This window comes from Aythya ferina (genome assembly GCF_964211825.1).
Source record: "Aythya ferina genome assembly, chromosome: 17".
NCBI classification, from domain to species: domain Eukaryota; kingdom Metazoa; phylum Chordata; class Aves; order Anseriformes; family Anatidae; genus Aythya; species Aythya ferina.
The window spans coordinates 3,634,944-3,648,858 of NC_140316.1; the positions used below are offsets into that span (position 1 = coordinate 3,634,944).

At 43.0% G+C, this 13,915-nt stretch overlaps 1 protein-coding gene across 4 annotated transcripts in view; it reads right to left on the reverse strand.

The window, feature by feature from the left end:
• The window catches only part of GALNT9 (polypeptide N-acetylgalactosaminyltransferase 9), a 432,488-nt gene that overhangs the window by 172,002 nt on the left and 246,571 nt on the right, over nt 1-13,915 (reverse strand). Inside the window, exon 1 of one of the 4 annotated variants that reach the window (XM_084491678.1) lies at nt 4,297-4,362. The exons of the other annotated variants lie outside the window; for them this stretch is intronic. The gene's annotated coding sequence lies outside the window, so the exon portion shown is untranslated. Of the gene's footprint in view, nt 1-4,296; nt 4,363-13,915 lie in introns of those variants that run through there. 4 annotated transcript variants of the gene reach the window in all.

A 13,915-nucleotide genomic window follows, 5' to 3' on the forward strand; every position in this document is an offset into this window, starting at 1 on the left:
CAGGGCCTGGGCACAGCCTCGCTATTCATTAGCATTAAACCACTGAAAGTTTGTTAATGTATGATTCAGAAAAATTAACATCAAATCCTTCATCTGCTACAGACTTGTAGAACAAAGGTAGATACCTCACTTAGTTTCTCCCTACCTCAGTTTCCTATCTGCAGTCTGCCCTATTTTATGGTACCACACCGCAAGCTTAGAATGACACACCTCAACTAGAAACAAAAACTTCATGCTCAGGTTCCTCTCCTCTAGCCATCTCTTTCCCCCTGAAGAATAATGAAAACCACTCAGACTGGGAAAATATCTACATTTTTTGCCCTAAAGAAACAGGAAATATGCATACATCTCATATGTGAATCTCCTACTGAAGGAGCAAGAACCGAGCTAAGACAGCTCCACTGTTTTGAAACGTTTACAGTCATCTGCAGGACTTAAGCTCACTACTATATTGGCACATCTGTCTTTTACTTCACCCTGTGCAAGCTGGATTAAAAAAAAGAGTCAAAATCAGGAAGGACGGGCTCAGGACTTTGGGCTCTAGTGCCCTAGGATGCAGTTTGGACTGCCCTGTGATGGAGGTTGGCTTCTAATGTTTGCACAGTTTCCCTGAGCGTTACAAACCAGGAAGGTCCATGGTTGCACATGAGATCCATTTGCAGTACACCCCATGAATAACAGTGAAGCAGCAGGCACTCACCTTGCTCCCCTGGGAAATTCTCCCTGCACCCTATTCATAGCAATGTGTATAATACAAAGGCAAAAGTCATAACCTGTCTACACTGCTTTGAATCCACTCTACACAGGTGTAAATGACCACCTGAAGCGCACGGCAGGGGGGAATCAAACCACAGCATGTCATTTGTCCTGACTGCCTGGCCAGGAGCTCATTTCATTATAGTATGAAGTAGAAACACAGAAGCAGACTAAATGAGTTCCTGAGTTGAATATCTCCCCCATTACTCAGCTGAACGGTTCCAAATAGTTACCAGAAAATATTAATCTTCTGTATTCCTGGGAACATGCCAGTGCAGCACATAGAGTTAAAGGCCAGGGAAGACTTCAGCATTTCAGCCATCCAGTGCTCAGCCCAGATTCCCCATTGCATGAACTCCTCTTCTGACTGTGCTCAGGAAGCAAAGGCTGGGTGGGCTTCAGCTAACATCATTTGGAATAGAGCACTTACCTGTGCTTCTGCACAACACTCACAATTTGAACTAGGAAGAAATTCTTTTTTTTTTTATCTTATTGGAAAGTTGAACAAAGCCTTTTCCATTCTTGTCAAAAGTACATTTGCAAAACACTGACATTATAAGCCACAAAAGCCCAGGAAGGTGACAAAGCCTGGAAAAAAGAGTTTGGTCTGTTTCCCTTGAATAAAAGACAAAATATTGCTAGGCAGAAGACGACACTTCCTGAAAACATTTCATTTAATTGAATATAACTAGCTTTTATGGTGATGGTGTTTACCCAGTACACAGGACTGCTGAAGCCTTACTCAAAAGAGCTTTGAAATCATGCTGAAAGATGCCATTTCTGTACAAAAGCAGTATCAGAAATGTTCCGTATTTCAGTAGTTCACAGTAGGAAAAGCACTCAGCAGTGAAAGGTGGTGAAAGGATTGGCAATCGTTTCGTTAAAACCAGCTGAGGATCTGTCCAGATTAGAGAGAGCTGTGAACAAAAATTTCTTCATTTGTAAATCCTATGTTTAATCAAAGTCTAGCATGACAAAATTATGCTGAAATTGTTGATATGTATCGAAAGAATAATGATGAATATGACAAGGAGAGGGGACTAACATACTAGAGAAAAGGGTTTCTAACTGATGAAAATTAAGTATGGGTATGGAGGTTAGCATCCTGATATGGCTTGATTTCTAATCATTATAAAGGTTCATATGTGATGCTGTAAAGCTAGTCAAAATGCGTCTATCTCAAGATCTATGGGTTGTTCGCTTGGCATAATTTTTTTTTTTTTACAGGGACATTATCAAGTCAGCACTTCAAACGCTAGTTTAAATAATCCTGTAAAGATAACATGTAATGTCCTAATTAAAAACATTTTTTCCATCAAGTAAATCATTTTTAAAGATATCTATGGCTGATATGATAGACATTAAAAATGCTGGTAGCACCCATCTGGGCCCGTGCCAGCAGCATGCTAGTATATAATTTTATCTAATTGATCAATTAAATTAAAATAATCTTTGAAACAAGCTATAATAAGAGTTGTATAATTCCAGTGCTACCTATTATTTTCCTTGCCACTTTATCTACTCTGTCTTACTAAAATATTCTTCTAGGTCCTGGCTGAGTAATAAAATGGCAGCCCTGATGGGTTCATGACAGAACAGAAGATGAGCTACGGCTGAACAATTCAATTAATTCCAGCCTCTCCCTGCGTTAACCATTTCTTGCTGTTATAGGAAAGGATCTGATTCAATGCTTTAAGTCCCAGTCACCTCACAGATTACTGCAAATCTCAGCCTTTAGAAGACAGCCATAACTAACAAAAATGTTCATGAGAACACAGTTATAAACTGTGGGTTCCTCATTGAGATAATGTCTATTTGCTGGGTGTAGACAGGACCTTCTACAGAGGAATTCCCATCGGTGCCTGCATGCCTCCCACTGCAGAGGTGCTATAACTCTGGTAAACCACACCAGCTCACTCCAGGCTGGGGGCAATTTTGTGTCAGTGCATTTGACTTCATCTCAGTAAGTGTTGTCCATTTTCTCACTCTAGGTTGTTGTCGTGCAGAGGGAAGCAGATGCTGCCTGAGATATACATGTACAGCCTTCAGACAAAAAGTGTATGTAGGGAGAAAGGGATTTCATGATTAACAGCTAACAGAATAAATGCCAATATGTATTGAAATGCACAGCAGCTGGTCTCCAAGTTGATCAGTTGCTTTCAGCACTCTGCAGCTCCTCAGTGAGGCTTGAATTTTTCTGGAGAGATTGTGTCTAACGAAAACGGTAACTACACTATTGAAGTCATATCTTCTCCTCTCAAAGAAGAGATTCCATGTTCAGGCACAGAGGATGATCATGTCATATGCTCATCCAGTACCTTATGTCCCGAAGGACTGCAAAATGACTGGAAATCAATTTCCCTTTAAAATGCTTTCACTGCCAGACACTCATCTACTCTGCAGCTAGACTAGATGCTTGGAGAAACTCGGCGAGGAGGTTTTTTTCCTCAAAAAAAAATATTTAAGAAAAAATCCACGTGATCCAGCTCTACTGGTATAGCACAGAAAGCTTTGCTGAGCACTGCCTGACACAAGACACAGCTTTCTTTGCTACATGGAATCTGCCTAAATTTCGGTGAGGCACATGACAGCACAGCAGCTAACCACGTTGCAACAAGTCCAGCTATTTCTTTGTGCCATAGTCTGTCAGTGCTTACTATGGTGTTTAATGCACTACAAAGTCTCAAATTAGAGTTTAAAATGTTTTACCAAGTGACCTTCAGAAGGCAAGACTTGTTTTGGCCTTTTCTTTTGCAGTACAGCTCTTGCAGCCCTTTGCAAAGCTTGGATGAGAATTTATGTAAAACTCCTGATTTCTACACTGGCAGGAGAAGTAGACCTTGGAGTTTCTGCAATTTCCATCAGTTGGAAAATATGCTTATTTCTACTTAACATCTACCTGGAAAGGGCTCAACATGCATTTGAAGTCACAGTCAAATTCATCACTGTCAGCATCTCCAGATTTACACTGCTAGAAAGGAGAAATACTTGGCCCATGTAGTCTTAATTCCTGTTTTCCTTTCAGTGAGCAAAATGGTCTATTTTATTTTCCCAGGGGTGAGCCCTACTGCCCCCACACGCCTATACTTCTGTTAAACTGCTCTCCCTCCTTAATGTCTTTTTAATATTACATCCTTAAGTTCACTGGTATATAATGAATTTTTCATTGCAGGCAGGTAAATAAATGAAATTTGCCACCCACAAAACCTGCTGCTTAACAGCTTTCACTAAACATACAGAATCACAGAATTTCTAGGTTGGAAGAGACCTCAACATCACCGAGTCCAACCTCTGACCTAACACTAACAGTCCCCACTAAACCATATCCCTAAGCTCTACATGCAAGCACTGCAGAGGTGTGACAATGGGGTAATTTCAGCTATGAATAAGAGCAAGGGGTGAATTCTGTTGGAACTGCTTAGCCACTGGACACCTGGGGCTTTGGCCAAAGGCAAGTAAACACCTGGCTGGAAGCTGTGTCTCCCCTATCAGAACTGCTCCCAGGCTCCATGGTAATGCTTGCTTAAATGCTTTGCTTACCTGATGTTGGCATACTCTGCATCTTCGAGGATCAAGCAGTTGCTGGTACTTTTAATATCACTGCAGGAGATGGGGGCGGACAGCAAAGCCTGCAGAGACCATGGCCCATTGGAAGCCAGGTAGAGTTATTTTCTGAGCTCAGCATTCTGTAAATAGCAAGAACATGAGAGTATCCCAGACCTGTCTTATGCAAGAAACAGCACATGCAATGTCTTTTTATGGGTGGAATCTGGGTTCTGTTTGCTTTGCATTACTTGGGGACAAAAATTCCCACACAAGTGAGAGCTGAGAGAGAACTGGAACGTGGGGGTAGCAGAGAGAAGAAAATGATGAAAGAGAGGAGTAGAAAAACAAAGGGCATTTGGTCTTTCAAATGCACTTAAAACCATTTTATAAACCTTGAACAAAGAAATCTAAAATCTTGGTCTCACTTGGGAGTCAGAAAGTTGGAAGAGACTTGCTGCCCTGCTCAGATGACGACAGCCTTCTTTGGGATGCTGATCTCAGGAGAGCAAAGTTTCCCACTTTTCCACAACTTGGTATAGTGCAATCCAAATCTCTTGGCTCAGGCAGACAAAATGGGGTAATTCTATTTCAGTCAGCCAAGATCGATGGGCAGACTACTGACCAGTAAAAGGAGTCAAGAATTAGCAAAACAAAGGACTTTTTAATGAAACTTTGTGTTGTTGATCCCCATCTGCTATCGAGAGTCTTCAGTCACAGAATGAAATTTATTCAGACATTATAACCACCTAGCCTTACTCTGACATTGGGACTTAACATGCCTCCTCTTGTTAATATCATCCAGCAACAGCTGCATTATATTACCTGTCAAAAATTATTAATCCAATTCTGCTTTCATGTATATTTATCATTTCACTGCCAACCACAGCCAAATGGTTCTGGAAGACATATTGATTTCCTGAATGAATTAAATGAAAAGTATCTGTCATAAGTTTCATGGACAGTGGAGTGATTTTCAGGTACTCTTGGTTTATGTTCTCTTTTGTTCCCAGTAACTCGCAGATAACATTCAGGGAACAGTGATGCACTACTGCTACAGTGCCAAATATCCTCATTTTCCTCATATACTGATTCCACTTAATTTTAGGAGAGCTCCTTGTGCACAATACTACTTCAACAAAACTGTTCACCTGAGTAATTCTGAGGATGAGAGCTAACCAAGGATGAGAACTGACCAAGTCCATATCAACAAAACCATTTGGCGCTCCTGCCCTTGCGTTCATATCGTGAGAACAAATGTGCAGCAAGTTACTACCCGGCTACCACCACACTCAACAGAAGGCTTCCACTGACTTCACCAAGAATGGATTTGAGCTTAACACCCTATTTAAATAATTCCCATTTAGAAAACATTGCTCAGGTTATGCAGCAGGATTGCCTGTCCTCTACCTTCCACAGCTGGGTCTCTACGTGGCAAGAGATGCAATACATCTCCACCAAATTAACAAATATTTACCATTTGCATCTGGTACCCATAAAAAAATAATAATACATGGCAAGAACCAAGAAAGGCTACTTAAAGGACAACTGGAGGTCTTAGTTACTGAACTCAAATCCTGTGGAAAAAGGATAGTTCTCAAGACAACTCTTTTCTTTATTTTCTGCAAATGAAATTATAATAAAGTTCACTATGCATAAAGAAAAAAAAAAATAAAGCCCACCGGGACATCAAAAGTGACAAAAGAAAAAGAGGAAAGTTAATATAGAGTTCCCTTTAATCCAGAGCAGGTGTCAATCACCTGGAGATGACAGTCCCTCTCAAGGACATTCTAGGTACAGCTGAAAATTGATTTTTCCCCAAACACCAACCTTCTCCTCCCAACTCCCTTTGAGTGTTGACAAACTGAATGACAGTTGTTAAAAGGTGCTTGTCTCTCCTTCAGCCCACCTCTGAGGGCATCCGGTAGATGCGTCAGTGTGTGTAAAAAGTGACATTACAGAGAGGTGCCACTCTTGCATGGAAGCACAGCTGAGTGGTGAGGCAGAGTGAATCTGATCCATCTCTATTTGATAATGCCAATGAGAACACCCAAATGACCCCAGAGTTGTTCATCTCTCAAGCTCATTGCCTCCATCCCATTCCCTTGGATGCAAGTTCACCTATCATCATTATTTGCGGGTCGTAAATCTTCTCCATCTTCCAAAGGCCAGAGATGCAAAACGAAGCTTGTTTTCAAAGATCTTCCTGCCAGGAGCTAAGACTGATGCTACTCCGAATGATACCAAACGAGCTGTGGAACGCAGGCTGTTATGAGCTGGACCTTGCATGCAATACATCAAGCTTTTAATAGTCACTGTTGTGCAGGTAAGGTTTATTGCGTGGTTTGTGGAACAGGTGTGAGATGTTGCTGAGCTGAGTAAAACAACAGCTGAGCAAAGCATTTGCTGCCTGTACCCTGGGCTTTGAACTTGCACAAAGCACAGCAGCTGTGGCCCATACTCACAGTGTCCCTACCTGGCAAACAAGACATTTCCCAAACAAGAATTAATACAGCAGTAGGCCAGGCACAGAAAGATGCAGGTACACTGATGCATTTAGCCATATTTTCCACATCATTATTTGGGCACATTTGTCTGTTATTTTTCACAGTTGCAAATAAATTTTGGGACATGATGAAGGGGGACAAAGACAGTTTCACCTCCCATCTCTATTGGTCAATTTCATAGAATCATAGAATCATAGAATCTCCTGAGTTGGAAGGGACCCTTAAGGATCATCAAGTCCAACTCTTGACACCGCACAGGTCTACCCAAAAGTTCAGACCATGTGCCTAAGTTCACAGTCCAATCTCTTCTTAAATTCAGACAGGCTCGGTGCAGTGACCACTTCCCTGGGGAGCCTGTTCCAGTGTGCAACCACCCTCTCTGTGAAGAACCCCCTCCTGACGTCCAGCCTAAATTTCCCCTGCCTCAGCTTAACCCCGTTCCCGCGGGTCCTGTCACTGGTGTTAATGGAGAAAAGGTCTCCTGCCTCTTGATAACCCCTTACGAGGAAGTTGTAGACTGTGATGAGGTCTCCCCTCAGCCTCCTCTTCTCCAGGCTGAACAGGCCCAGTGACCTCAGCCATTCCTCGTACGTCTTCCCCTCAAGGCCTTTCACCATCTTCGTAGCCCTCCTCTGGACACTTTCCAACAGTTTCATGTCCTTTTTATACTGTGGTGCCCAGAACTGCACACAGTACTCGAGGTGAGGCCGCACCAGCGCAGAGTAGAGCGGGACAATCACCTCCCTTGACCTACTAGCGATGCTGTTCTTGATGCACCCCAGGATACGATTGGCCCTCCTGGCTGCCAGGGCACACTGCTGGCTCATATTCAACTTGCTGTCTACAACGACCCCCAGATCCCTCTCTTCTAGGCTGCTCTCCAGCCTCTCATCGCCCAGTCTGTACGTGCAGCCAGGGTTTCCCCGTCCCAGGTGCAGGACCCGGCACTTGCTCTTATTGAACTTCATGCGGTTGGTGATCGCCCAGCTCTCCAACCTGTCCAGATCCCTCTGCAAGGCCTTTATGCCCTCATTTGAGTCCACAACTCCTCCAAGTTTGGTGTCATCAGCAAACTTGCTCAAAATACCCTCTATTCCTACATCCAGATCATTTATAAAAATATTGAAAAGTACCGGCCCTAAAATGGAGCCTTGAGGGACCCCACTGGTGACCGCCCGCCAGCCTGACGCAGCCCCATTTACCATAACCCTTTGGGCCCTGCCCGTTAGCCAATTGCTCACCCATCATATGATGTTTTTATTTAGCTGTATGGTGGACATTTTGTCCAGTAGGATCCTATGGGAAACCGTGTCAAAAGCCTTGCTGAAGTCCAAAAATTTAACCTCACCTAAGTAATTTCTCAGCAGCAGCAGGTTGGAGAAGAGAGATCTTAAGAAGACTGAAAGAGCAGGTTCCTCAAGTCCAGAGCTGGTGCTGCACACAGAAGAAAAAAGGGAACAGAAGCTGATATTGCAAAAAAAATATATATATATATATATATCTTCCATTTCCAAAGGTGATATCAAGCAGCTGAGACTCGAGCAATAGCAGGTCCCAGCTGAAGGAGTTCCCAGGAGAGAGGACAAAACGAGAATCAGAAAGAACATTTCAGCATTTCTTTTGTGTCTGGATCAGGGAGAAGCATGTGGATTTTAGGGACAGTAAGAGAAAGCTACAGTGATTTTAATTCAAAGGCATGACAGTACAGATAGGAAGCCTGACTGAGCACAGAAAGAAAAAAGGCATTTCTTACAAGTAATAATATATATATATATATATATATATATATATATATATACTCTGTCCATTGCCTGAAGGAGAGAAGGGAACTTGGGGAAAGCAGGGAAGAGATGGCATCTAGGTAATAGGCCCAGGTCATACTAAGCAGATTTCCTGCATGTTACCCCTGGTGCTTTACTATTGAAGAAAGATGCAATGATTTCATTTCGCTTTCTTTCAGGCAATGCAGCTTGGAAATTTCTTGGTCTTGATTTTGTTCTCCTTTTTGACCTCCAGCTCTCTGCATTTGATATTTCCTCAGCAAATTTTTCTGTAGCCACTGTGAATAACAAAGTGATGCTATTTCTGCTCTCGGTATTCCCAATTCTGCTGCTGCTATTTGCTCTGGAACTGAAGCTCTTTGCTTTGGCCGTATTGACTCAGAGCTTCCATAGCCCAAAACTGCACATTAGCACTGTTTGTAAAATTGGACAGTTACTTACTGAAATGCTTCCTTTTTCACACGCAGCCCTCACTTGCAGTCAGCTCCCTGCAAAACAACTACAAAATATTCCTGAGGAAAGGAATAATACTGGCCTTTCTTTTTCTTTTGATTTCTCCCCTCATCTGACAAAATGGGAAGCAGGAAATCCCTGCACAGTGACAGCAGTGCTCAGGCTCGACTCAGCCATTTGAAAGGTGTCCTCACTTTACCAGCCTACAGGACAAGGGAAGTCTTTCCAAGTTCATAAGAAATGGTATTGGCATCACCTCACCTTAAATGCTGCATACTGAGTGCATCACAGACTGCACAGGCACACTATAACACTCTTCTTTTCCCTCTACCTTCCCCTCAGTATTACCAAAGAGGCTTGGGCTGCTAGCTGAGGAAGCTGAAAAATCAATCCCAGTTAGCTCAAACGAGCCTCAGACCTCATGCTTAAGGAGTAAAGGTGGTCTCCCCTCCCTGGGTTGTTCCCCTGAGCTATGGAAGGGGGAAAACACTTGGCCTGAACACCCAGGTGCAGGTCGGTGCTGTGCCCCAGAGGGGACAGCCAGCCAGCTCCCATCTATCAGCCGGATAAAGCCCCAGGTCAGCCTGGGAAGAGTCATGAAAGCTTTAAATTGGTAGCCAAGTGCTCCTCACAGTCCTCCTGGGGAGCCAGAACTGGCAGGGAGCAGGGATGTCTTGTAGTTCAGAGGGTTTTCCTGAGTCATAGCACTGCGGGGCTCACGCGACTTCTGCACTGCCAAACCCTTAACCCTAAAGAGCTCTCCAGGGAGCGCGTTAGTTTGCTGGAGCTTTTGTCCCCAAATAACCAGCTGAAGCTTCAGCTGGGAGAGGAAACAATGCAGAAAGTGTACATATTAAAACAGCTACAATGGAGGAGGAAATCGACTTTCATTAATTTTCCATAAGTGGATTACACCAAGCAGAGTGTAAACAGTCCCACGGGCACCAATTACCAGGCTTATTCTATAACTGAATTGTCCTAAACAAGCACCATTTTAATTTGAATATCAAATACTTTACACAGCAGGAAAGAGAAAGAATAAACCAACCTAACAATGCATTTGTTATGGATTTCCACAAAATTGCTGTGAAAACCTCTGTGTCCCTAGTGGGTTGTGTGTGTTCTCTTTGCTCATGTTGCACACCTCACTCAATCCGACGAGAGGCAGCACGGGCACATGCCAGCTATCAGACCATTAACAAAATTGCTCCAGAATTTAAGAAGGGTTCAAATTAAACAATAATAACAATAATAAAGAAAATCTGGCATAATTCCTTTTACTATATATATTTATTTATTTTAAGAGACTAACCTACCAGACCCATTTGCTGCTTCTAAACATGTTGATGAAATTAGCCTTTGGATATGACTTTTCTATAAGCAAGCAACATCCAGATTAAGTCACTAGCATAGCAGAAGAAGCACACATTACCATGAAGATTTCTGACTTTTTTTCTCATTTCCCATCTTTTCCCTATCTTTTTCCTTCTTACCTTCCTTAAGACCTGAGCCAAAGCAAACCAGAACCAGTCAAATAAAAAGAACAACCCATGAAAGGATCTTTGAGAATAGACTAGATTTCATTACTCTGCTGGCAAATTTGGAATGAGTTGGTGAATTCAGGACTGCTATGATTAGCAGTCACAGCAAAAAGACAAAGATTAAATAGATCAAATTAGAAACAAGATAATCAAATGTTCTACCCTGTCCAAGAGACACAGAACTTTAGAGGTCGGTATACATTTGCAATTTGCCAACTTTCAAACTATTCAAGCTGGAGAAAAGGTCTGAGAGAAGAGATTATCCCAATTTTAAAAGTGGAAAATTGAGAGGTACATTAAACAGTTGACTCAATGGAGCTCACCCACCATCCGAGAGACATCTACTTTTTAAACCATAGGTCTTCTAGGTCTTAATCTTCTGCCATATAAAATATTCATCCTCTAGAAACAGTAACAATGCTGGAAAAAGGCATCAGAGAGTAATTCTCCTGACCTAAATCTCCAACACATCAACTGACAAGGCAGATTTGCAAGAAGGCATTCAGAGCCTTTATGGTATAAATTCAGCGCTCCTGCCACAGGACTCTCACCACTGCAATATGTTCCAGCAGACCACACTGTAAATTGAAAGCAAAGTGTTCTCTGTACAGTTCTTGAAGAAATAATTTTGTTCCTAGGTGAAGAGAACGTTGTTTAATGTCTCTGAACCTCTGAATACTAAACAGCCCTTTCTCCTGCCAGTATATTTTGGGTTCATTCTATACATCACACAGATGAATGGGCAGGAAAGAGCAGCCTTCTGGAAACTCAGTTTGGTCTTTACCCAAAACCATTATTCATTTCCATGTGGCAACAGCAAGCAGTGCATGTTCTCTGCTTGTATCTACAACATTAAAAGGAAAGGCCCTAAAGAGAAATATGGGGGGAAAGCTTTTTGCACGTAAAACAGAAGCTGTGAAGTTTCCTCTCGATGAGAGCATGTACCTCTCATTCAGCCCCATGCTTTTTTACCTACCCCACAGGAACACAGCTCAGACCCCTGCTCTGACATAGACTTCCCGTGTGACCTTAACCGAGTCTATGATTTGGACTCAATGATCCTTATAGGTTCCTTCCAACTCAGGATATTCTGTCACTTCACCCCAGTTCGCTGCCTGGGGACCACCTGTGAGTTCTTGTTTACACAGGGCACTGGAAGGCTAAAACACAATTCCCTGTGCAGATTAGTTACCAGACATGGGATTACAATGAGTAAAGGATGGCCCTGCCTTTTCCAGCTAACCGGCTCTGCATGCTGAGCTTAACTACAGATGTCGGTGTATTCTGTCCTCATACTTGCAGTTGCCCTCTGGCCCCTGCAGCCACCCCTGCCTGCAGGCAGCCTGTGCACAGCTGCATTGTGTTCCAAGCCACATCCACAAGTCCCTCGCTCAGCCTGCGCGATAAGATATACCAGATGAAAAATAGGAGCAATGAATTTCAGGCTCAGTGGAGAAGCTCCCTGTATATTTATGAGTCGAATTCCAACCCTTAAAAACTCTCTTTTCACCAGTGCAGTTTCCTTCAACAGGAAGCCATGGTTAAAACACAGAGCAGCTGATAATAAAAAAATGGTCAAGCAGAAAGGATAGATCTGGATTTATTTATTTATTTTTCCAAATGACTACTAGTACACTGAAATAGCAAAGAGCACCAATAATTTATTTATTGGTCCTTCAGTACTTCATACCCTGCTGTTTTTCCATCCCCAAACAAGACCCTGTGGGTTTAATTATGTTTTCAGGGGCAGCTTGGGAGATATGATTTCACTCAGTCTTTGTCATTTATTCCATGTTTTCTACAGATGCATGGGGAAAACCTTACACCGCACGATAAATCAAATATGGTGCTGGTAATACACTAGACAGACATGGCAAAAACCCTCTTGTTCTAATGCTCTAACCCTGCAAGGGATGACCACAACCTAGGGAAGCCCAGAAAACTTCTCCCTATACAGGGCTAGGCAGCTCTCAAAACTGAGTGTATTGTGGATGTCCTTCTTATCCAAGAAATGGGAGGAAGGTGTGAAGGGCTCCCCCGACTTTCCTTTCCTTTCTCCCCTGCCACAGCTACATGGCACCAGCTCACCCCAGGACGTCTATAATAAAGTTGGCATTTCCAGTCTGCCATTGGAGACACCCACAGGCAGTGAACTGATGCTGCAAACTGGGCAAATCACCTGGACATAGGTTGAAAGCAGTATTCAGATCTCTAAAGATGCAAATGGACACTTGCAATTGGGAGCTAGGCACCTGCAAAATCAACATACACACAGACTACGATCTGAAGACAAGTTAAGTTTTTAAGTATTTGGCTTTTGGTCTTCATGTCTTGGTACAGCACACTGGTAGTAGAGGAAAAACAGGCCTGGAAAGTGCTCAGAAATTGCAGAGAAATGCATATGTGCATAGGTACCAGCATTTTCCTGACCTGGACACAGAGCAGGCCTGAGCACTTGGCACATTTCGACTTCCAGAATTGATGTAACAAAAGGGATTGTTTTCCTTTCACTCTTCTGAAGAAAATCTAGGCTTGTTCATCATCCCTTCTGAAGTCCACTGGCCAGTGCTTCTGCTTCATAAAACAGCGTGCTCAAGCTGAACACAAAATAGTACACAGGAAGATTAACCCATCTTTTTAAGGTCACTTCTGCCAAAATTGGTATTAACAGAATCCAAACCTTCTACCTCCACTTTTTTCCTCTGACACAGTGAACACATTCTGTCCCCACAAACTGCAGGCTAAAACACGTCTTATTTTATGACCCAGCTTTTTAAGTTCATCTGCTGCCTGAATCACCTCTGTCCTAGCATCCCGCACTGCTGTTCAGGGCTGTCTCAGACCTGTGCACGCACCAGCCCTGCTCTCCCTCCAGAGAGAACTCTTCTCCCTTGACCCATCTCATCTGATTGTTGGCCTAGAACCTGCAGCTCACAGGATCCTTCTGGGACAGATAACTATGGGGAAAAATCATCACGCTTGTGGTTTTCTAACAGAAAAGGAGCGCCCACCCAGCTTGTCTTCCTAAGAGGCAGTGTTTACTAGCAAAGCATCCAAATTCAGGGGTTGTTTTGCTTTGGTGTTTCAGACAACCACGTGTGCCTAATCATTTCCTGCAGCTATCTTAAATGAGGGGCTTTAACCCAGCCTGTGCCATGGCTCAGCAGAATGCTACAAGCACTAAGGTGTTTGGGAATCATGCTTACAGACAGCCTAAGATCAACCCATATTTGAGTATAATATGACCAGAGCTTCAGAATAACAACCACTAAAGGTTCCCACAGCCCTAAGCCCTCTGTCTAAATTGGGTTTGGGACAATGATGACACACAATG